General features: G+C 36.5%; 1 long non-coding RNA gene across 1 annotated transcript in view; it reads right to left on the minus strand.

Annotated features, from left to right (window-relative positions):
- Positions 1 to 13,312: 13,312 nt before the first annotated feature.
- The window catches only part of LOC110576653, a 71,867-nt gene continuing 61,307 nt past the window's right edge, over positions 13,313 to 23,872 (minus strand). Inside the window, exon 3 of the long non-coding RNA XR_002480068.1 lies at positions 13,313 to 13,405. This is a non-coding gene — a long non-coding RNA (uncharacterized LOC110576653). The remainder of the gene's footprint in view (positions 13,406 to 23,872) is intronic.

Raw genomic sequence — 23,872 nt, forward strand, 5'->3', positions numbered from 1 at the left:
TCAAAATCAAGTGATAGTCATCTCTTTTCTAATCAGTTCTTTTGTAAAAGGCAAGTCATGTTAAATATAAACTAGCAACCCAATACATATCCAGATCTTTTTCTAAAAGTTGAAAAGTAAATCTTACATGATAAAGGACAAAATCATCAAGTTTATGCTTTTAAAAATCCTAACATTTATACACATATAAAAATGTAAAAGAATGAAAGTATTATGGAAAAACTAGAGCAAAGCCGTGTTTCTCTGGAAAACATTATCTAGCAGAGGGTATTCTCATTTTTCTTCAGTTCTGAGCTAGCAGAGTGGCTAAGCCTTCAAGGACTGGTTCTCCCCTCTTGTCCTAAAGAGGACGTGAAGGTCATGCCACCACACAAAAGCTTAAGTCTCAACTCCCCTGCTGACCATTAGGTTAAAAACTCGAGTTAAGTCACAACTTAACCCAGCCAGCCACATCCTGGGCCTGATAGGAAAGAAAGGGACTGTACTTTAAGGTAGTTGCAGGACCTGGTCCGCAGGTACCAGTGAAAGCAGGGAGAACACACACGTGTGTGTACTGGACTGATTCTGAGTGTGTAAGATCAAGGGGAATGGAATATTAAATTGGCTCAGGGAAGTCTATCTATTTGGAAGCACTTCCTGGTGTATAGCATCATCATCTTGGCAAGGACCAAGGAGAGAGACGTTGCAAGCACACTGCTAGGAAGACTCCTGAAGGGTGGAGAAGCTGATGGTCCATGCCAAGTGAAAGGAATGTCAGATTTAGGACAGGTGGCAGAGGGGATTAAAGCCTCAGAGCAGTGGGTATGCTAGGGTGGATCCGCGATGTAACTCTTCTTCCACCAACTAGTTCCAGTGTCATTCAGATGATTCCCATTGTGATCCGGTAGCACGTGTGCAGACTTCCATCACTCCAAACCACTGCTCGTCACACCATATTATGCTTGTTGGTTTATTTCATAAAATCAAGTTGTTGAGTTATCCACTAGGTGGAAGGATCCTTGAGGCTAAGAACTCTGCTTTATGCTCATTTATCTCCAATACAGACTAATGCCTGACACACGATAAGAAGTTACAATGAGAATAAGAACCAGACATATTCATAGAGCATTTACTATCTGCCAACTGCTATGGGCAGAATGTGCCCCCTTCCCAAATGTTTATTTATTTATGTTTAAAGATTTTACTTATTTATTTGAAAGAGAGAGAGCGCACAAGCAGGGGGAGTGGGAGAGAGAGAAGTAGACTCCCCGTTGAGCAGGGAGCCCAATGCAGGGCTCGATCCCAGGACCCCGGGATTTCCACCTGAGCAGAAGGCAGACACTTAACCAACTGAGCCACCCAGGCACCCCCCAAATGTTTATGTTGAACTCTTAACCCCCGATGTGATGGTACTAGGAGATGAGGTCTTTGGGGGTAATTAGGTCATAAGGGTGGAGCCCTTGGAAATGGGATTGGTTTTTATAAGAAGAGACATGAGAGAGCTTGCTTTCTCCCTCTCTGCTCTCTGTCATCTCAGGATACAAGAAATCAGCCATCTTGTAAGCCAGGAAGCAGGCCCTCACCAGACATTGGATCTACCAAGATCCTGATCTTGGACTTCCCAGCCTCCAGAACTGTTAAGAAATTAATAAATGTTTGTCATTTAAACCACCCTGTCTAATGTATATTTGTTACAACAGCCCAAACTAACTAAGACACCAATCACTGTACTAAATGCTGGAAGACAATATACTTTAAGTCCCTAAAGCCTGGAGAAGTAGGTATTATGTTATCTCCAGTTTCTGGGTAAGGAAACTCAGACCATGCTTACATTGCTACTAAATCGCAGAACAGACATCTGAACCCAGGCAACCTGACTTCAAAAAGAGGTGTCCTGCTGTCCCAGTTAACAGGTACTCAGTCACTGTTGAGTGAATGAACTGCTGGCATAAATCATTACATATTAAACATGGAGATCACATCCTTGTGATCAAATGAGAATCTCTTTATTAGAAGACAACCATCTCCAAGCAATAAATAGATCCATAATTTTTTAAAAATAAATATATTGCAGTTTAAACTTAAACAATTTAAAAAATTAAGATACAGTGGTTATAAGGAAAGAATTTTGATTAAGAATCACAAAACGTGAAGATTCCACCCATGGTAGTGAGGGTTCTGGAATTACAAACCTGAAAATTAACTTCAAAATGTGACACATTGGTCACATTTTTGTCAGTATTGTTTTCATCTGGCAGCATGTGTATTCTTCAAGTGTGACAGAAGGCAACATTTTATGTCTTTCTGATCTTGAGACTGTAACTAATGCCTCATTTTTGCATTACAGATACTCTCTTGCTCTAACATCAATTAATTAAAAAGAATGCACATCTTCTTATCCTGAAGACAGTACTACCCAACCCCCTATAGGTAGTAGAGAGTGAAGGAATTACAGTTGAAATAGAGCTTACAGAGTTAACTTAAGTGCTCAATTTTCACATTTGTGAGCTTATCCAAAAATAATTTCTCCTTTAAAAAAAACTAAGGATCACAAATTTCTTTTAGCAATGAAAAAAAGTTTTCTGATTCAGAACGAACAAAGGGCTAAAAATATTTAGACATCTCTCACAAAACCTGTAAAACACATTCTAGTGTCATGCTAGACCTGACTAAGAATGATGGTCAGTTCTTTCCGAGGAGGCCAAGAAAGTGATCTGTGGTTTTGACCAAAGACAGCATGATTTAACTTCTCTTCGTTCTTTGGTGGCAGCAGGACGTCACTAACTCATTTACAAATACACTGCTTTCATTTGGAAAGGATAAAATAAAGCTTTTAACACTTCTAATTAGATTTTGAACTTCAAACAGACCATATAAGGATAATTGAAACTCACCCCTAACCTTTCAGAAACATTAAAAGAGAAATTAAAAATATACCTCTGGCCAAGAAAATTAAATTTCTTTGGTCTTGATTTGACTTCGTTAAAAATTAGGACCCAAGGTATTTGAAACAAATGATATTATAAGTAAACGAAATATTTTACCCATGAATATTAATGTGTATCAATGAAAATACATGGTAGAATGTATTTTTCAAAGTCATAGATTCTTAAATTTAAAGAGAACAATAAAAATGATCTAGTCAAACTGTCATTTCAGAAGTAAAGAAATCAAGCCCCAAATTACTAAAACTCTCCATTTTCCCTGACTGCCTTTGGGTTTACCCCATCAACCTGAATATTTGATGTAACACTGTGATACTGTGATTTATAAGAAATATCATTTGGTCTTCATCCCCGTTTCTGGCACAAAGCTCCTAAAACCCTTGGACTTTTCTAAGTGATGAGAACAGTCAAGGTGTCTTGTTATGTTTATGAGGTGAATTTTGGACCATACCCAAGGATGAGGGCTGGTTGCCAGGAGAACCAACAAAGTGATTAGAGGTTTGGAACTTTCAGTCCGACCCCAGACCTCCCAGGAACGCGACAGGCTGGTGGTTAAATAAATCACCAATGGCCAATGATTTAATCAACCAAAACTATGTCATGAAGACTCCATAAAAACCCAAAAGGATTAGATTCAGAGAGCATCTGGGTTGGTGAACATGTGGAGATTTGGGGAGGGTGGCAGACATGGAAGCTCCATGCCCTTTCTCCATACCCTGCCCTACATATCTCTTCCATTGGGCTGTTCCTGAATTATATCATTTTATAATAAACTGATGATCTAGTAAGTAAAATGTTTCTCTGAGTTCTGTGAATTGCTCCAGCAAATTAACTGAACCCAAAGAGAGGGTTTTGGGAACCTCTGACCTATAACGAGTTGGTCCAAAGTCTGAGGATTGGGGCGCCTGGGTGGCTCAGTTGGTTAAGCTTCTGCCTTTGGCTCAGGTCATGATCTCGGGGTCCTGGGATTGAGCCCTGCATCGGGCTCCTTGCTCAGCAGGGAGTATACTTCTCCCTGTGCCCCTCTTCACCAGCCTCCCCACCCCAGCTCCTTTACATACTCTCTCTCTCTCAAATAAATACATAAAATCTTAAAAAAAAAAAAGTCTGAGGATTGCTCGGTGTTTTGTGGGAAGCCCTTCCACATATACAGAACCGCTGGAATTAGGTTCAGGAACTTAAAAAATGTTCTGTTTGCCCACTTTTATTCAGGGCCTCTAATAGCTTCTACGGACATGTACTGGAGCACATTCTTCCTTAAGCCAAATAGCTCCCTTCCTTTCTGGCTTACCCAGGCCTGCCCCCGGGCACATGTCTTATTCAGCAGAGCACAGGCAGGATTTCAACCCCTACTTGCCAGTTAGTGCAATGTGCAGGAGGCACAATCATTCAAGATGATTGTGCTTTCATTGTTGACTATTTTACACGTGTCTTCCTTTAATTTTATTTCATAGGGGAGGGAGAACTCTTCCTCTAACCTCAAGGTCTTCTAGGTGGACTGAGAATTAAATTTACATGAGACAGGTTAACAAGGAGGAAAAAACAAAGTTTTATTATGTGTGCACGGAAGACCAGTCATGAAATTAAGGCCCCAAGAAATGACCACAGACAGTTTTTGTACATTTTAGACAAAGAGACGGTAAATTTGTGAGGACTTTACAGGATAAGGAAAATGGTGTTTGAGAACTTTAGTTAGTAACGAATTCTAAACGAAATTTGGGCTGAGAGAGTCGATTAGTAAAAAGCAACAAAGGTTATTTTTATAGCTTTCTCCACTTTAAAGTCCCCATCTCTGGGGATAAGGATGTCTTTTTACTTCTTAGTATAAGAAGAATATTTTTCATATGGAAGATTTGTTTCCTGCTTTCAGGGGTTTAGAGGAGGATCTGAGTGTCCTTGTATGAATTCTTTCTTTTTTTTTAAAATTATTTTAAGTGACCTCTACACCCAACATGGGGTTCAAACTTACAACCCCGAGATCAAAAATCACATGCTCCACCAACTGAGCCAGCCAGGCGCCTCTGGGTTGTTTCTTAAGTAACGTTTATTTAAAATAACCAACATGCCAAAGTGGCACATTTTGCAAGCTTGCCCTTGGCCCCTACAGTTTTTACAAGAGTTGATGTAGTTGACCCACCAGTCCCCTTGCATTTCTAATAATGGTGAAGTTACCCTCACAGGAATCTCTGTTCCCCTTTTCTCAGCTCCCAGGCACCTAGTGGTCCTGCAACTAAATGTGCACTAATCATTGATATGACCGTGGATATCCTCTGCCACAAAAATAAAATTCAATTATATAGCAAACAAATTCACTCCCCTGTAGTTAAACTGAGTTAACAATCAATCACATTATTTTGGCCAAATCCATACTATCCTTTTTTTTCATTCATCTCAATTTGATTAAATTGAAACTGTCAGATCAACATCACAGACATAACTTACACATTTAATTCTTATTCTTAAAGTTATTCAGTATGTGCTCAGGAAAACTATTAAGTCATATTAGAATAGCTTATAAAATAAAGAATTAAGGGACATCTGGGTGACTCAGTCAGTTAAGCGTCTGCCTTCAGCTCAGGTCATGATCCCAGGGTCCTGGGATCGAGTCCCTGCATCGGGCTCCTTGCTCAGCAGGGACCTGCTTCTCCCTCTGCCTGCCGCTCCCCCTGCTTGTGCTCTCTCTCTCTCTGACAAATAAATAAATAAAAATCTTAAAAAAAAGAGAGAATTGAATTTATATAATAGTGGTTTATAACTTTAAAATGATCTTTTTTATATTGAGATAATTTAATTTTAAAAACTTTTTCATTATGTTGAGTTAGCCAACATATAGTAAATACATCATAAGTTTTTGTTGTAGTGTTCAGTGACTCATTAGTTGCATATAACACCCAGTGCTCATCCCAACATGTGCATGGATCTGTTTTGCTAACTATAAAATTAAACCCATTTCTCCTTTCTTCAGGTAATACAACTACATTACATTCCATAGCACCCTTGCACTTAGCTGTGGCCATGACCAAATTCTGGTAAATGGAAGGTGAAGGAAGGGAAATGAGCCATTTCCAGACATGGCCTATAAAAACCTCCCATTCATCATTCCTTGATGCTCTTTCCTTCTCATTGATGTGACTCAGGCAAGAACTGGGAAGTTGAAGGCCATTTAAAGAAGGCAGAAACACAAGATGGAAAAATCCTGAGTTTCAGAATCACATACTAATAGGAGGAAAGCCACCAGTCTACCAGAAGCCCCTGTTTTAGATATTGTGTGAGCAAGAAATCAACTTTAACCATGTTTGAGAAACTATATATTTTAAGGTATGCTTATTACTGATGCTAACATTGACTTGACTAACACATGACCTTCACTTACACTATCAGGTAAGTATCTTTCCAGAAAACGAACAGAAACTTCTTAAAATGCTCAAACAAAATTATGTGTCTCAAGAAGCTTTTATTGAAAGTATCTTGCATTTTATAATTATTTGTAAATTATCTAATTTAACCAAAAATCTTGAGAAAGAGGGAGGAAACAAACAAGCCCTAAAACACCAAAAAGAAATAGATTTATTGGAAACAAGAAGTTGTTGCATAGTGAATGGGACTTGGACCCATTTTGTTGGGCACTATGGTAGGTTTAGGTGCTTGAAACTACTATATTTTATTCTTAAAATGTATTTTGAGAAAATATTTTTACCCCAAATGTGTAAATGAGAATAGTAGTATTTAGCATATTTTCTATGCTAACTAAAAATGTGATGGCATATTTTTTTCTGAATTTCATTCTATTCAGAAATACTATGCAATACAAGTCTGAAATTAGACAGATACTTTAAATTTTGAGATAGCTAAAATGCTTAAACTCAGAAATAGATGTCCATCCTTTAATGAAAAGATTTTAACTAAAAGATTAACCTTTTTATAAGGTATCTGATTAAGATTCAAGTCAACACATGGTTATAGGAAACAGACCTACTGTCTCAAATTTATCTTTATCACCTTTAGAGAACTTCATACTTCTAAACTCTATATTCAACCTCAGATGACTCTAAAAGAAGCTGGTAAACTGTAGAAAATCAATGCCTGCTTTCTAGTTGTGTACAGCAGTTTGTAGGAAGACCATTACACTATGAATAATTAAAACCACTTCACATTTAAAGGCAAGCATAAATATACATATATATATTTGCACATATATACGGAATATTTTAAAACAACCTTACTAATAATTTACACTGTTGAATTATTTAAACATGTCAGCAACTATTATCCTTCTGAGTAATTCAATTTCAAAATTAGGCTTTTCCTAAAAAAAAATAGCTCTAAATGATTGCATTACATTTTAACTCTCTCTAATGAATTATGAATTTTAATCTTAAAGTGTCAATAATCTAAATACTTTCAAGAATAAGTATAGTTTTTTTTAATAAGTATAGTTTTAGAGATCATTTTATGAATGTGCCCATTTACTTTAGTGCAAATGGGAAATAGATACTTTAAGAAGACATTGCCATCTTCCATTACCTAAACTCAAGAATCACGTCAACTATTTCTTGTCATTGAGTAATGTTAAGAACTTCTCTTTTCTTTTAAGAAATATTGGAGGAAGGGGCGCCTGGGTGGCTCAGATGGTTAAGTGTCTGCCTCCGGCTCAGGTCATGATCCCATTGTCCTGGGATGGAGCCCTGCATCGGGCTCCTGGCTCGGCGGGGAGCCTGCTTCTCCCTCTCCCTCTGCCTCTCTCCCTGCTCATGCGCTCTCTCTCTCTCTCTCTCTCTGTATCTCTGTGTCTCAAATGAATAAATAAAATCTTCAAAAAAAAAAAAAGAAATACTGGAGGAAATAAAATTGTCAGCTCTTATATCCATACTTAAAGCAATTTTTTAAAAGGATACTGTAGATATGTACATTAGTTTTAACCTTATGTACATCTTTTTTATGAAGTTAAAATTAATTCATTATATATTTGTCATTCTGGGTAAAAGATTGCTTTAAAGAAAAACAAAGTAAACTCCTGCTTTTGACCAGTAATGTCTTACTAGCCCCAGTGTTAGACATGAAGTTAAGTGTTTATTACTTCTGCACAGTTAGACCATATAACAAATATCTATCAACTAAATGGATTAGCTTAAAATGGCAAATACGTGATAAGACTTTCTAATTTCTGAGATTAATGGTCATAAAAACAATATAGATTTATCAAAAGGGGGAATATTTGTGCCTTCAAACTTACAAAGCCAAGACAAATGTCTTTAGCATCGTTGACTGTCAAGGAAAATGTAAAATGTAAAAGAACAATAACATTGCAAAAAGGCTCTAATTTTTAATCTTATGATGTATATATCAAGAGCTACACTTTATTTACTTCTTTACACCCTATTATTATTCAACAATCTGCTACACTTACCCTGTGCCAAGCACTGAAATAACACTTCTTAGGTATTAACTTATGTATTTTTTCAACTCCTTCTGATGAAGTTATTATTAAAATTACCATTTTCACAAATAAGAAACCTATTTATTTTACTTCTTAAACAAATAGCTCTCAAGTATTTGCTATGTGCCAGGCACTCTTCTAAGCATTTCACAAATATTAACTCATTGAACTCTCAAAGCAATCCTTTGAGTTAGGGATCATTATCATCCCTATTTGCAGATGAGGAAACTGAGAGAGAGATTATATAATATTCCCAAAGTTCCACAGCTATCAAGCGGTGAAGCTGACACTTAGACCCAGGCACTCTGGCTCTAACGTAAAGGACACACAACTAGTAATTGATGGGGGAAAGTTCTAAACATAAGACTACCTGCAGTACCACACTGGGAATGAGGCAAGTATGGCCCCTGATTGGGGGCATGCACTTCAGAGGAACTCTGAGCCTTGTCCTGACGCGCACTGCTCCAGAAGGCACAGGTCCGTGGGGCTGAGGGATGAACTCTCCTAGCAACCCATCTCCGCTCCTCCACAACTATGCACATGCTTCCAACACAGACAACCTTAAACCCAAAGAATGGTCAAGAGCAGCTTTGCAGTGATGTGGACTGAGTGTGGATGTGCAGGCTGAGACAGCCACGCAGCCCTCCCCTGTAAGAGGACAGAGAAAGGACTTTGGAAAGAAGGTGGTGGACTGGTCTGGAGACCAAAGTCTAGAAGCCAGTGGCCAGATCCCTCTGGTTTTTTATGCAGAACTCTAGGATAACTGAATATTTTCAATAAAAACCTATTCCTGCAGGTCATTATGAAGGTATATTTTTTCAAAACAGAAGCAAAGGAAATATTTTATTTAATAATTTACAACTCACAAGTTTTGTAATTTATGACTCAAATATTTAGACATATGTCATTTGTACCTCCATTGATTCCACTTATCCAGAACTCTTAACAAATATAGGGAGTAGACCTGTTTATCTAATTCCAAAAAATTTACATTCCTAATCCTTATGCTGTGCAACTTTTTTTTTTTCAAAAGTGATGAAAAATGTGTGGCCCAAAATAGCAGAGTACATGACTGTAGTATTCCTGAGGTGAAAGAAAGAAGTATCTCTCTTCAACTGCATTTTGTTTTTTATTTGGCAGGTCTTTATAAATTGAAGCTGCACAAAAGTTGATTATAGAATTGATGAAATGCCAAGGAATCCTTAAGATTAAGAAAGGAACCCAATAATTGAATATAAAAAATTAAGCAATTATGATATGGTTAACTTTAAAAGTAAACCTGCCTGTTATTTTACCAGCAAGAGATGGGTTTATTTGGGAATAAAAGAGAACTGCAATCCAGGACAAACAAGCTGTTGCAAAACCATAGGCAAACTCTGGGGAATGAAGGAGAGGTATGCTTTTTTAAGGAGAAAGGGGGTAAGTTGGGAAGGTTTTTATGAATTAAAAGTTGACTGGAGTAAATTGGGGAGTTCGAAGTGTGGCAGCTTTTCATTGGCTGAATTTTTGGTTGGGGGGGGGTGGTCAGGATAAGGAAAGCATCTCTTTCTCTGGCTGGAATAGCAGAGTAGTGAGTGTCCAGGAGCACGGGCAAGTATGCTCCTCTTGGGTCTGCAGTAGACTACAACGTGGTAGGGCATGAGAGCTCCCCCTGCTGACACCTCCAGACTCCATTTTAGTGAGGTTTCCCCCTATTAATTTCTTTTTTTTTTTTTTTTTCTTGAACTGGTAGCACATCTGCAAGTGATATCTTAGGAATTCACTTCAGCATTTCCAGCCTTTCTTCGGCTCCCACCGCATTTTTAATCATTTATCAAAGGGTAAAGGAACGTCTTTAAAACACGATTGGCACAAAATTTCAATTCACCTGAATGGTTTTAAAGTATTGATGTGAAATTTTGACAGCTGAATTGCCCTTCTTACATGTTTTCTGTTACTACAGTGTAATGGAAGGGATCATAAGTTTTCCTAGGTATTCCATCATGTTAACACTTCATCTAATTAAATGTCTCACAATTAAAAATTTGTACGTCATTTGATCAGAAAATGCTTTCAATTTCCAACAAAACATAACTTTAGAAAAAAAAATCAACATTATATTAGCTTTGAGGTTAATAAGAACAGTTACAGAACAGAGGACAAATATACCAAGAAAAGCCAGAAAAAATAAAGAATACTAAACAGTCTTACAAAGTTAAAATTTCTTGCCAAATTAGAACTCCCAAACCAAAAATAATTAATCTTTTCATTAAATGTTAATGTATCTCCATTTTGAAAAATGAGCTTTGAAAGGCCTAGTCACACATGACTAAAAATGATGAACTATTGTATACAGAGCCAAACTAGTAGAGGAAAGCAGTAATCTTTGGGACAGGGAACACTAATATAGAAAGTGTTAAAGGACTCTTAATACAGAATTAAAAAGTTTTCTATTTGGTCATTTTTAATAGCTTTTCTGATAAAAGAGAATTATTTTATGAAATTAAAATGGAAATACTGATCATATCTCACTCTCTTAAAACTTTCTCAATTCTACATAGGGGAGGCCAACTGGAATGTATAAGCAGACAGCAGTTTTTCCTGCCCTTAATGCCTTTATCAGCATGCCAATAATACATGTAGTGTTCAACTGGCTAGTTAGAGACCCCTTTATAGATAGGAAGGATGCCCCTCTTCTTAAGTTTCAGTCTTGCAAATCATACTTCTGTGATAAGTAGATAAATACTAGATAGTATACATTTTCAGGTGGATTTTGTTTAAATATGGACGAAAGCCAGAAGAAAACCATAGCAATATATCATAATAAAACTACATTCTGTTACTCAAAGAAACATCTAGGAAAATAGACGGTTGTAAAATTTTAGCATAGATCTCTAAAAAACTATTCTTATTGTAGTATGGTGTAATCTGATTACAAAATGTCAGAATTGTTTAAAAAGGGAAAATTACACTTATTTTGTTCAGTCTAACTCTAAAACATTTTAGCTAACTTTTTTTCCCTACTGAAATAAAAATATTTTATACTTAACTCAGTATTAACACAACAATTCAAACTAGTGGTAGATGAGTTGTCAAATTGAAGGTGTATTTGAGAAAATCTGTCTTTCAACCCAAAGCTATCAATGATAACATTAAATTTAAGTGGTCTAAACACTCTCGTTAAGTTGGAGATTGACAGACTGGATACAAAAAAAATCAAAACTCAACTCTATGATGTTTACAAGAAACCTATTTTAAATACAAAGATGTAGATAGGTTAATGAAAAAGAATGAGAAAAGACATATAATGTAATTATAATTCACATAACAGTGACAGTGAGGAAATAGCAATATTATAATCAGACTATTTAATAGTCTAATGTGAAGAATAATGTTATCAATATTTCTGCTCATTGGGGAAAACTGTTTTCAGCTTAAATAAAATCTAAAAACACAGTTTAGGAGTACCAACAAGAATAGTAAGTGGATAAATAAGGATTATAAATAGCTACACATCATTTATGGTCTGTTTTAGCCATCAAATAGGTTTAGTTCAAGGCCTTTAGGCCTTTAATTCTTCCATGAATTTCTATGGTTCTTAAAATTACACAAGTAAAATTATGCTTCAATATTATCCATCTGAATAACAAGGAGTCCACTGATTCCCATCCATAATTGGTCAAGGGTTACAGCATGAGGTGTTAAGCTTCAATTTCAAATTTCTCATGCTTGGGTGGTATTCAGTAGATGTTGCATATCCAGTATCAGAGAACCCCAGAAGTAAGAATTCAAGGTGTATCTGTGTCAGAGGCTACCAGGTTATCCCTACATGAAGCTAGCTGTCATTTCAACGCTTGAAGTAAAAGAAAGACCAAGAGAATGTGAGATAGGGCTCTAGAGCTGTGCAGATCAAATGCCTAATAGACATCTCAATCATAACATGTCTAAAACCTATATTATTTATTTTTACCCGCCTCCAAATATATTCATCCTATAGTTCTTCGGGTATTCATAAATAGCGACCCCATCCTACCAGTTGCTCAAGAAAAAATAACAATAATCTTAACCGAAGTAGGCATATTGTTAGCTAGGCTGTTGAAGTGGAAAACTGAGGAAATGTGATATTACTACATATGAACCAGGTCATATTTATACCTATGTCAAAATAATTTGCTTTGAGAAAGTATGACAGAAAAATTACTTCTAGAAATCCCTCCACATGCTGAGGTGTACATTCACTCCTCAGTATTTAGAGATCAGTGGAGACTATCTCTTAGGGGATTACTTGAGTTGAAGAATAGATTAGAAAAATAAAGAGTCATGGGGCGCCTGGGTGGCTCAGTCGTTCGTTAAGCGTCTGCCTTCGGCTCAGGTCATGATCCCAGGGTCCTGGGATTGAGCCAGGCTCCTCGCTCAGTGGGAAACCTGCTTCTCCCTCTCCCACTCCCCCTGCTTGCGTTCCCTCTCTCGCTGTCTCTTTCTCTGTCAAATAAATTAATAAAATAAAATAAAATAAAATAAAAATAAGAGTAATATGAATTACTTAATATTGCAAAATGTTCCTTATATATCCAAGTACGAGTGTTCCAAATATAACATAAATCTGTGAATAACTCTAGAAACATAAACTGGAGCATGGAGAGAAACAAGAAAATGGATATTCAGCAGTTCTTGCAGTTTTTAATTATGCAGGAATTGATTGCATGCTACCTGAAAGACAGAATTTGACAAGTTAATTTTTCTTTTCTCTATGTAAGCACTAATGTCTTTCCAATACTTCTTGCCTTCCTTTCAGCAGTGACACCACTCAGAAATCTTCACCATATTTACACATAGTCATCCTTTGCTTTAAAGACATTAAACAAGTATTTTCCTGGGGCCTGATAAAAAGAGGTGTTTAGCGTTATAAAAGCTGTGTGGATCCTAAGTGAAAGAGGCACCTCTAAATTCTTCAATAAGTTCATTTTTGAGTGTTTGTGATATGTGGGGCTGGAGCAGGACTCTTCTGGTCTAGTTCTTGGGGTGTATCCATAGTGAGGTTTGTCTTCCTGGTCATTGGAGATTTCTGCGGACATCAGAGATTTCTCTTGTTATACAGAACTACCCTGTGTGTTTCAGTTTTCTAGACTATCTGATCCTTACCTACCCAAATCCAGTAACACCCACCAATCATTGTACGAACCATAGAGGATTTTACACATTTCCTAAACATCTCCTGGGGGGGGAGGGGGAGATGTTGCTTCTATTGTTATACATTGCCGTAGAGTCAGACACGTGAGAGGTGAACAGGCACAATTTAAACATAGGTAGGCATGACTTCATTTGAACCTACAGGCTTGTTAATTTAGCAGCATTTGGTGCATAGCCCTAGAAAAGTGAGATAGTAAGCAGAATATTTGAACAACAAAGGGATTCTGCTGCATAGCCTCACATGCTTGATTTCCTTTCTTTTCTTTTTTTTCCTCCTACATAACAATTTCTCCAGAGAATTAGAACCATTAAGTGGCTCATTCACCTTTCCTTGTATTCTTACAGCAGTTTATCTATATTGGCCAACAGGAAGGATTACTAAAAAATATGAAGGTCTGGGGTGCCAGGGTGGTTCAGTCAGTAAAGTGTCTGCCTTTGGCTCAGGGTCCAGGAATCGAGCCCCCCACCAACCCGTCGGGTTCCCTGCTCAGTGGGGCGTCCGCTTCTCCCTCTCCCTCTGCCCCTCTTCCCCCCCCCCCCCTCCCTCCCCCACCACTCGTGCTCTCTCTCTCTCTCAAATAAATAAATAAAATCTTTTAAAAAAATCTTTAAAAAAAAATTTAGGTACTGGATAGCAAGACTGTGGCAAATATACTCTGTTCCTGTTACTATGATACATGAGACAGAGCACTGAGTGTCAGCATCCAAGTACTCTCCTGCTGAAAAAGATGGGTCTTCTCTGTCCTCAAAACACATTCCAGACACCCACCACTAGGTGAGCTAACTTGGTACAGAAAATGAAATCTATTTGTATATAAAGTTTAAGAAACTACTAATAAGGCCCCAATTTAATTACATGTTGTGGTTAGGTTCATTTTTATAATCTTCAAAGTCTCCACAAAAGGTAAAATATAATTTTAGATACTCTTGAATCACTACAATATAGATAAAGAACAGTAACAACAAAGACATTATGGCCTGGCAGAAGAAGACCTCAATTTATCTGATGTGTATATGTTTAGTATGTGTTTAGTTAGCCAGCCTTCTATAAAAATGTCTTTCGAAAAGATTATTTACAGCAAAATTATTAAGATATGATAATTAATATTCAGAATAACATACTGTGTTAAAAGCACACCTTGTAAAAAGCAAATTGTTTTTCTTCCTAAGCTTGTGAATCTCTTGACATAAAACAAGTAGAAATGAGAATTTGAAAAACTTCTTCAAAATCTTCTAAAACTTAATTTATTCATTTTTATAACCATGAAATTAAATAATGATTGATTAATGAAAATAAAAATTGGAAGATTAATGTTCTGATGCAAAGAAAAACATTTGGGTGGCCTTCACATATACAGACACTGGGCCAGACTCTCACATTACATTTGCAAAGCAATACTATTTTTTTTACATATACTGCCAACACCTCCAGAATCATGGGAGTTTTAAAAACATTTTTTAAAAATACAATCTTTTCTAGGAAAAAAGGCAAAACTATACAGGAATTTATAACTTTTGGTTCTATTATTCTACAACTAAGAATTCATCATAATGAAATAACGGAACAGAAAGCACACATACTCACACACACACATACACAGATACATGCATAGGATCATATAGTAATACAATCTTTAGCATAAAAATATAAAGGTATATATAGATAGTAGGTAGCAGATGGATAGAAAACAACACAAATGTTTTAAAAGAAGGAATAGCCTAGCAAATTATGGAATAGGAACACAGAATAGGATTGGAATTCATAATTATGGAGTCTCTCAAGAGAAGGAGAAATGTTTGTAATAGGATTTCAAAAGCAGACAAGCCATGTGCTCAGTGACTACAATTCTATCAAATGCATTTGCATGCAGAGAGTGAACAAAAATTCATATGTGATAATAAAATAATTTTATTTGGATAGAAAAAATAATTTGCTTTTTGTCTATGTATATCTCTAATTTGTTGTATGTATTCTTAATGATAAAAAAACTGCTTCACTAATTTTAAATTTGCTTCACAAATATTAAAAATTGACATGCCAAGTAAAAGCAAATATATAAAAAGAAAGCATATATAAACTATGGTCAAAAAAGAATACTTGATGTTGTTTCTACATTGGTTTAATGATCATCTTGATAACAGTTTATATTTAAATACATCTTCAGAGTGCCTTAGTTGGAGACTAGTGTGCAAAACAGAGTTTTTTTAATATAATAATGAGGCTGGAATGATAAGATTTATACAAATTTGATTTTAAAAATTGTTTGTTTATAATGGCATACAGCCAATAGTAAAATACCAAAACAAAGTACACCATGAAATATTAGCTAGCTGAAGATATGAAAAGCAATCTTAGCTACTTTTATCCACTCTCTTATAAACCAAGAGAAATATTAAACAATATTCCTTCACAGAACTTTGTGAAGCAGCTCTTATCTATGCAGAAGTGGAATGTGATGTTCAGAAATCACTTAAGTTTTGCAAAATAAAAAGATTAATATTCAGAGAAGGGGAAAATGCAATTAAATATTTGTACAACTGAATGAAGAAGACATCTGAGAACTCAATAAAAGCTCAAAATCCTCTTTAAATATCTAGTTATACTCAATTATTTTCTCCCCTTTGCCATGTCTGTGGTTGCTGAAGAAACAGCTCATCACCATGGTTCTAGAGACTACTTCTTAATCATTTATAATCTTTGTGGTTGCACCAAACCAAGTCATACGAACCAAGAAATTCTGAAGTTTTGAAAGAAATTAGATAACAGAGGTAGATCTATAGTTTAGATCACCTAGCCTAAAGCACCCAATTAGATGAGGAAAACAAAGGAAGATAGTGTTCTCTACATTTTCCATTTGTGTCAGATTTGACCCCATCACAATAGAGAATGGATATAATTATGGAGCATTCACTGGAGTCCAGAATTTCTGCCTCATTGTTCTTCCATTCCACGGGCAGAAAATTGAGCTCAATTATTTAGCTTGTCAAGGTTGCTTTTGCTTTGAGTAGATATAATTGTCTACCTCTTTCCTAATTATGTTTCTCTCCCTTTTCCTCTTTTTTTTTTTTTAAAGATTTTATTTATTTATTTGAGAGAGAGCGAGAGCAAGCAGGAGCGGGGCAGGGGCAGAGGGAGAGGGAGAAGCAGATTCTCCGCTGAGTGGGACACTCTCCCAGGACCCTGGAATCTTGACCCCAAGCCTAAGGGAAAATGTTTAACCAACTGAGCCACCCAGGTGCCCCTCCCTTTTCCTTTTTTTTTTTTAATCCCCCTTTGTCTTAAAAAAAAATGCAAGGATAAGAATACATACAATAAACGTAATTAATAGAATAAGACTACCAATTAAGTCTTCAATTATTATGAGACATTTATGAACTGAATGACAATAAACGAGTTTCCTGCGTACCTGAGATTTAGTGGAAAGAGCCAAAGAGGTAGTAGCATTTCCTTAATACTTTAGTAGCAAACTATAGGTACTAATAACATGAAAAATAGGATACATATTGCTACATGTTCCTCCTGTGGCAAAAGCATATTCTAACTGTGGAATGTGGTCATGTATCAGAAAGCAAAATAAAAGACATAAAATATTCTTAAAAGCATGGAGCATCTTTCATCTTCCCGTACATCTGGTTGTTCTAGCAGATGATAGCAGAGTCCACAATATACCCCAGATGCATACATTTGACAAATCCTTGGCAGATGCAACATGGCTGGGCCTTTCCTTAATCATTATTAATTTAATTTGGGGGAGATATAAGTTTTTCTTATAATTGTAAGAATGGGGAGAATGACATGATTAATTATGCACATTCACATCTATTCAATTAGAATCATAATACTGGAATAGCTCTACATGGCAATTAATTTAACTCTTTTCTCTATAAATAAGAAAACAGAGGACCCCCCCCAAATTTTTGCCACTATCCAGTCACAAAGTATTAAATATCTGCATTAACTATTCTTTGAGGCTGAAACACTGAAAAGCTTTATTAAAATGCAAATATTTTCTAGAAGGCATGACGTGTGCACCATTAAAGCTAATTTAAACTAATACCTTAGCTGAAAGGTAAGCATAATTTAAACTAATACTTTAGCTTAATCAACTGAGCTACAGTCAACCAGAAAAATCATGAAAGGAGAGAAAGTGGAATGCAAGCATTCTAACAGGAAAAGCAAAGGGAACATCAATGTGTGAGATACGCACCACTATCAACAGGATTTGCCGTCGCTAACAAGAAGGTTATACTCATGTGTATTGCTTGTTATAGCAGAGACTCCAAGCATAAAGAAAGAAACTGCATCCAGAAGGGAAAATGAAAAGCAGCTGGTCAATAAGGTAAACTTTACAATTTGTACTGGGAATAAGGTTAAGACAACTATAAACTTGTATATCAAATTTTGGTAAAGACAACAGTTTCCCTATGGTCAGTGTGTTTTAAACTTTTGGGAACCCTCCTATTTTCTGTGAAGTTTATATATCTATAAAGCACAGGGATTTAAGCACTTAACATGAGGCTGAATCTAAAAACATTTACAGTGCTGTGTTTGTTTGTTTTCAGTAATCAGTGTCACTAAAGCTGGTAAGGACTTTGAATCAAAATTCCATTTTGTGACTCTGGTCTTCAGAAGATGTTATAGACCCATTTCTCCCTCCTTTCCCTTTCTATTTGTAACCATAAACCATGCAAATAAATGCAAGAGAACCAAAGGAGAAAGTTGGTAAGGAAAAAATGAACTGGATGGGATTGTAGGAGTGGAGAACACAGTTGCAGAGTATCCTATGTCTCTCCATACAACAGAAGACCCACACCAGTTGTTTCCTGACTCCCAATCTAGCAGCGGAAGGTTGAAGTTGGCTCATTTCCTAAGTATTTCTCCCGTAGAACAAATGGGAATGACCAACAAGTAGGAGGGTAAAAGTTCTTCTATTTGGGCCTGAGAATCCTTACATCCACCAAAAGATATAAAACTGAAGGGTGGAATCAGGGACAGGAAATGGCCAAAGCAAAGGAAAACTAAAGACTTTGTCACTAGCAGAACTACCCTTAAGCAGTGACTAAAGGCAGTTTAAACAGAAAGGAAATGATAAAAGAGAAATATATAATATATACTGTAACGCCCAGAGCAACCATTGTGAAAAGTATACAAAGAGATACACTTAAAAACATTATAACTGGGTGCCTGGATGGCTCAGTCGGTTAAACATCTGTCTTCTGCTGAGGTAATGACCCCAGGATCCTGGGATAAAGCCCCACATGGGGCTCCCTGCTCAGCGGGGAGTCTGCATCTCCCTCTCCCTCTGGCCCTCCCCCTGCTCATGCTATTTCTCTCTCTCTCAAATAAATAAATTAATTAATTTTTAAAACTGTTAGCATGAAATGTGTAGCTTTAAAAAAAACATTATAACTAAATAAAGATAGAAGAAAAAAACTTTGAGGTAATGTATAGGAAGGCAAGAAAGGAGAAACAGAGAAATAAGAGCTAGACAAAACAAAGAGAAAACAAAAAATAAAATGATAGACTTAAGCACTAACTTGTCAATAATTACCTTAAACGAAAATGATTTAAATATATCAATCGATAGACAAAAATTGCCAGAGTTGATAAATCTCTCTTTCATACACACACACACACACACATACATACATACACACATACACACAACTCAATTATATGTTATTCATAAGAAACTCAGTCGAAATATAACAATGCTGGTAAGTACAAATAAAAGGATGGAAAAAGATAAATGATGCAAAAATGAATAAAAAATAAAAAGCAGGATTAGCTATATTAATATCAGTTAAAGAGGACTTCAGAGCAAATAAAGTTATTAGATACAAAGAGGGACATTAAATAATGATAAAATGAAAAAGAAATAAAAGTCATTCAAATCAGAAAAGAAGTAAAATTGTCTCTATTTGCAGATGACATGAGATTACGTAGAAAACCCTTAAAGAGACTCCACCATAAAACCTGTTAGAACTAATGAAAGAATTTAGTAAAGTTGCAGGATACAAAATCAGTATACAAAAATCAGTTCCATTTCTATAAACCAACAACAAACTATCAGAAAAAGAAATTAAGAAACAATTCCACTTACAATAGTATTTAAAAGTATTTAGGATAAATTTAACCAATGATGTAAAAGCTCTATACATTGAAAACTATAAGACATCGATGAAAGAAACTAAAGAAGACAAAAATAAATGGAAAGATATCAATGTTCATGGATTAGAAGAATTAATATCTTTCAAATATCCATTATACCCAAAGCAATCTACAGATTCAATGCAATCCCTATCAAAATTCCAATGGCATTTTTCACAGAAATAGAACAATCTCCAAATTTGTATTGAACCTCAAAAGACCCAAATACTCAAAGTGATCTTGAGAAAGAACAAAGCTGGAGGTATCACACTTTCTGTTTTCAGACTATATTACAAACCAAAATAATAAAACAGCATGATCTTGACATTAAAGACAGATACAAGATCAGTGGAACAGAATAGAGGACTCAAAGTAAAACCATGTATAGACGGTCAATTAATTTTCAACAAAGAAGCTAAAAAGGAAGGGTGGGGTGGAGAAGATAAAAGATAAACAGAACAGATTAGAGAATCCACACGTATACCTACACAAATATGCTCAACTGATTTTTGCCAGAGGTGCAAAAGCAATCAATGGAGGAAAGACAGTCTTTCTAAACAAATGGTGTGGAGCAATTGGATATCCATGGGCAAAATACTGAACTTCAGATATGTTTCATACATTTACAAAAAATACCTCAAACTTAATCAGGGACTTAAGTTGTGAAGCATAAAACTATTAAAATTTTTGCAAAAAGCATGTGAGAAAATTATTGTAACCTAGGTATGGCCAGACAAAGAGCTCTTAGATTGAAACTGAAAAACATGATTCATTAAAGAAAAACTGATAAAACAGTATTTAAAACCTTCTAAATTCATTAAAACTTAAAATTTTTGCTTTATGAATCTGTTAAAAGGATAAAAAGACAAGCTCAGGTTAGTAAAATACATTTGCAGACCATATATCTGACAAAGAACTAATATCTAGAATATATAAAGAACTCTTAAAACTCAACAGTAAAAAAAAAAAATTAGAAAGTGAACAAAGAACATGTACAGATGTTTCACCAAACACAACATACAGATGGCAAATAAGCGCATGAAAAGATATTCAATAGCATTAGCCACTGGGGAAATGCAAATTGAAACCACAGTGAGATATCACTACTCACCTATCAGAATGGCTAAAGTATCAAGATGACAAATGTTGGCAAGGATGTGATATGGCTAATGGGAATGTAAAATCAAACACGCACTCTGAAAAACAGTTTTTGTTGTTAATTATAAAGGAAACACACAATTACCACATGACTCAACAACAATATTATTAGGCATTCACCCCAGAAAATAAAAACTTGTGTTTATAATAATATAGTAATAAAAATCATAACTGGTGTTTATTGAGCAACTTGCAGGCACAAGGTATTATTACAATGCTTTAAAGGCATTCATTCATTTAATCTTCATGATAACCCTGAGGTGGTTCTATTATCCCCATTTTATAGATGAGGAAAACTTGAGGAAGGCTACATAGCTCATAAGCCAAGATTTCAACTCAGACAGATGAGGATAAGAGCTCACATACATAGGCAATGTTCTATATTGCCTTCCTTTAATTGATCTAAAATATTTTTCTTTCTCCTTGATGTTGAGAATAAATAATTCCATCATTCACTTCAGCATGATCTAGACAAGTATATCGCCTGTAAGTAAAAGAACTGAAAGGTAATGAGCAAACTACGGTGAGCAAGTCAAAGAGCCAACATACCTGTAGAAAAATCCACTATATGGGCATAAGCACATGCTATGGAGTCAGGCAGACCTGGGTTCAAATCTGACTCCATTCTCAGTAGCTGTATAATCTGCATCATTTAGGAATATTTCAGTGGCAAGTATCATATATTTTTTAAATTTTATTTATTTATTTGAGAGAGATAGAGAAAGCAAGAGCAAGGAGGAGAGGCAGAGGGAGAGAGAGAAGCACACTCCCACTGAGCAAGGAGCCCAATGTGGGGCTCGATCCCAGGATGCTAGGATCATGACCTGAGCCGAGGGCAGCCGCTTAACCAACTGAGCCACCCAGGAACCCCAGTGGCAAGTCTTATAAAATCAACTTATTACAAAAGAAAATTGGTTAGAGAGGTATTGATGCTTCACAGAAACCAGAAGCCAAAGATACTAGACCTGATTCAGAAATCTCAGGGACTAAAATAGGGGATTTGATACCATTGGGATGTCTTTTCTCTCCATCTTTATCTCTTTATCTCCATCCACAATGTGGCATGGACAGAGTAGCCAGCAGTACTGAGCCTTGGAATGCATGACCAAAAAAAAAAAAATGGAAGCCTTCCCTTATACCTCCAACACAAATACCCAGGGAAATGATTTAAAACGCTCTATCCTCTTCTATCCAATCAATCAATTGCTATAAGCCAGGGGGTATACCCCTACTTTCAGAGAGTGGAGACCCATCACCAGAAGGATGAGAATAAAAGGAACTGGCCAAGTATATAAACACAATAACTATCACAAGGTTAATTTTTAAAAAAATTTTTAGAGAGAGAGAGAGAGGTGAGGGGAAGGGCAGAGGGAAAGGGAAAGAGAGAATCTTAAGCAGGCTCCATGCCCAGTTGCACAACCTGACATGGGGCTCAACCTCACAACCTTTAGATCATGATCTGAGCCAAAATCAAGAGTCGGATGTTTAACCCACTGAGCCACCCAGGCGCTCCATGAGGTTATTTATTTTTTTCATTTGAAGACATATATTTCTACATATCCCATAAATCCAATTATATATAAAGCAAATAGTGTACTGAAATGCTGAACAAATATTAGTTTCTTCATGTCCCGGTCCCCCTTCTCAGAAATCATATGCAACTGTTCACAAAGAACAAGGAATCACCAGACGAGAAAGTAGAAAGGAGGAACTGTGTACCTTTTTTCTGCTCTTCCAGGGCTTAACTAAGTAGAGTTAACTCTTGAACAATGAAGAGGTTAGGGGCACTAACCCCCTTATAGTAAAAAAAATTGCATATAATTTTGACCCCCACCCAAAAACTTAACTACTACTTAGCCTACTGTTGACAGAAGCCTGACCGATAACATAAACAGTTGATCAACACATATGTTTAGGTTATATGTGTTATTACTATATCCTTACAATAAAGTAACCTAGAGAAAAGAAAATGTGATGAAAATCCTAAGGAAGAGAAAATACGTTTACAGTACTGTACGGTACTGTACTGACTGAAAAAAATCCACGCCTAAGTGGACTCACACAATTCAAACCTGTGTTGCTCAAGGGTCAGCCGCAAGGGGATGCAGAGCAAGAAACCATTGTGCCCTGGAGCTTTTCCTCAAGCCTTCTGTCTGTATGTTCATAGCATTTGATACGTGGACAATTAGAGTGCCATCATACTGGTTATAGCTATTGACTTGCATGTCTTTCTCTCTTGAGGGAAAGCGAGTTTCTGGAAGGTAGAAAGCATGGTTTATTTATCCTCGCACCTCTAGTAGCAATGGCTGGAGTCCGAGGAGTTTTCCATAAAACAAACGAATGAATGAGTTCAGGTGTCATGAGTTCATGGCTGTGGTTCTGTTCCATTGTTTTTTGGGTTTTTTTTTTTTTTAGATTTATTTATTTATTTGAGAGAAAGAGAGAGAGTGTGCGTGCACATGAGTGGGGGGCAGGGCAGAGGGCAAGAATCTTCAGGCTAACTCCCCGCTGAGCACAGAGCCTGAAGTCCTGGGGCTCCATCTCGTGAACCATGAGATCACGACCCTTTGCTGGTTTCCGCCAGTTTTTCCAGGACACGCTGTCTGCGGGCTCTGGAGTGCCTGCGCTGTCCCAGCAGGTCTCATCCTGGTCACCAGAAACTGACGCCTCACATTGGACCCAGTCCAGTGTAGTCAGACCCAGTCTGTTCCCTAACTCAGTCCAAGCTCTAAATTGGACCTGGTCCATCCCCATTCCCAGTCTGGGTTCTAAGCCAGACCCAGTCCACCCCCAGATCCAGTCCGGGTTCGAAGAAGAACCAGCCCGTCCTCAGACCCAGCCGGAGCTTTCAGTCTGTGGTTCTGTTCTTACTGAATTGAATAGACTGAAATAATATTGAGACCTAATACCTATCAGGACCATTCATTCCTGGGTGCTTTATATCTATCATCTCATTGACGCCTTACAATTCTGCAAGTTTTAAAAATATCTGTATTCCGGGGCGCCTGGGTGGCTCAGTCGGTTAAGTGTCTG

Source organism: Neomonachus schauinslandi, chromosome 11 (assembly GCF_002201575.2).
Source record: "Neomonachus schauinslandi chromosome 11, ASM220157v2, whole genome shotgun sequence".
NCBI lineage: Eukaryota > Metazoa > Chordata > Mammalia > Carnivora > Phocidae > Neomonachus > Neomonachus schauinslandi.